The sequence below is a fragment of the Sinocyclocheilus anshuiensis genome, unplaced genomic scaffold, assembly GCF_001515605.1.
Source record: "Sinocyclocheilus anshuiensis isolate Anshui unplaced genomic scaffold, SAMN03320099.WGS_v1.1 scaffold1266, whole genome shotgun sequence".
In the NCBI taxonomy this organism is placed as follows: Eukaryota; Metazoa; Chordata; class Actinopteri; order Cypriniformes; family Cyprinidae; genus Sinocyclocheilus; species Sinocyclocheilus anshuiensis.
The window spans coordinates 202,464-204,081 of NW_015554164.1; the positions used below are offsets into that span (position 1 = coordinate 202,464).

At 39.2% G+C, this 1,618-nt stretch overlaps 1 protein-coding gene and 1 long non-coding RNA gene across 2 annotated transcripts in view; both read left to right on the forward strand.

The window, feature by feature from the left end:
* The window catches only part of LOC107670917 (netrin receptor DCC-like), a gene marked incomplete at its 3' end in the record, with an annotated part of 205,240 nt that overhangs the window by 86,203 nt on the left and 117,419 nt on the right, over positions 1-1,618 (forward strand). The gene's annotated exons all lie outside the window — the stretch shown is intronic.
* The window catches only part of LOC107670918 (uncharacterized), a 1,658-nt gene continuing 1,190 nt past the window's right edge, over positions 1,151-1,618 (forward strand). Inside the window, exon 1 of the long non-coding RNA XR_001632136.1 lies at positions 1,151-1,315. This is a non-coding gene — a long non-coding RNA (uncharacterized LOC107670918). The remainder of the gene's footprint in view (positions 1,316-1,618) is intronic.

Sequence of the window (1,618 nt, forward strand, 5' to 3'; positions counted from 1 at the left end):
CAACACTGCACACACACACACACACACACACACACACACACACACACACACCATGAACACACACCCGGAGGAGTGGACAATGAAAATAAATATTGTGTTTCTTAAAAACTGACCCCAGAGGAAGCATATACAATGAGAATTAAATCGGAGCAAGAATAGAGCCTTGTGGGACACCACAAGTAAAAGGAGCTGCGCCTGAAGCAAATTCACCAGTATTAACAGAGAAGCTTCTATTAGTAAAATAGGACTGAAACCATTTAAGAGCATTTCCACGAATGCCTGCACAGTGCTCCGAACGTGCACTCAAATCTAACAGCACTAACACCGCAGATTTGCCAGTCAATAAAATATCAATTAAAACCTTTACCAGTGCTGTTTCTGTAGAGTGGTATTTTCTAAAACTGGATTAGAAATCTTCAAAAATCATGTTTCCGTTCAGAAACCTCTGCAGTTGGTGAAATACTATTTTCTCCAGAATTTTATACATAGACTGGCCTAAGATTTGTCAGAACTGTCAGGTCTAAATTGGGGTTTTTAAGAAGTGGATGAATAATGGCATACTTCGTGTGATCTTGTACCGTCCCAGTTTCAAGGCAATTGTTCATAATCATTTGAACATTAGATTCAATCACCTCGAAAATGTCTTAAAAGAGAACATCAAGGGCAGATCCAGAAGGTTTAAGCTGGCCTACAATATCTTACAAAAAAGGCAAAGTCACAGGTTCAAACTGACACAGAATGCTAGTGCAAATAGGAACAAAGAAACACACAAAGAAATTTGTCACACATTGACAGGGTAAAGACCAACAGAGGGTTTAATAGCAGCATTTATAGTATTAAAAAGTGCTCTAGGACTGTGACAGTTGTTTTCAATGAGATCTGAAAAATGTGGCTTGTGTGAGTCTGACGAGTCTTTGAATTCAGACGTTAATTTCCCGTCTGTGGGGAAACTTTATCTGGAATATGATTTCCTTGCAGAAGCACACCAGCTCAGTGGAGAAATGACTTTCTTCAGGGCTTTATTTCACATTTAGCACTGTGATGAAGACGGCCCAAAATAAAGCCTAATGCTGCGGCACGATCTGCAGATTGTTTAGTCTTCTGAGTAAAGCACTTAAACACCCTCACATTTTCATTAGTACCAGCCAGAGCCGTAGAGAGAGAGAGTTGCGACAACTCCGTTCACTCCAATGGACCAGTTTTTTACAGCAATGGCGGATCGTGGAGCCGCTCAATAGTTCCCGGAAGTTAGCGCTCATACTATCAGCGCCGTAGAGATGCAGCAGAAGAGACCGCTGTGATGAACTTTTAAAAGGTAAGACATTTATAGAACAAAATTGTATATTATCAGCACAGCTAATCAAATTGCCATGTGCATTAAAACAGATTATTATTAGATTATTCCTCACTTAATTAGTAGATTTACGGGATGTTATTCATTCTCTTCATGCAGTTTCATCCATCGTTGTGTAATTAAGACTTTTAAAAGATTTTGCTGGTGGGGAGTTATTTAATAGACTTGGATATATTGCAAAGGATGCAGATGGACCTAAGTGAGAATGAAAAGTTTGAAATAGGAGAGCAGTTTTCATTTCAGAATCATGCTAGGCTAAATTTC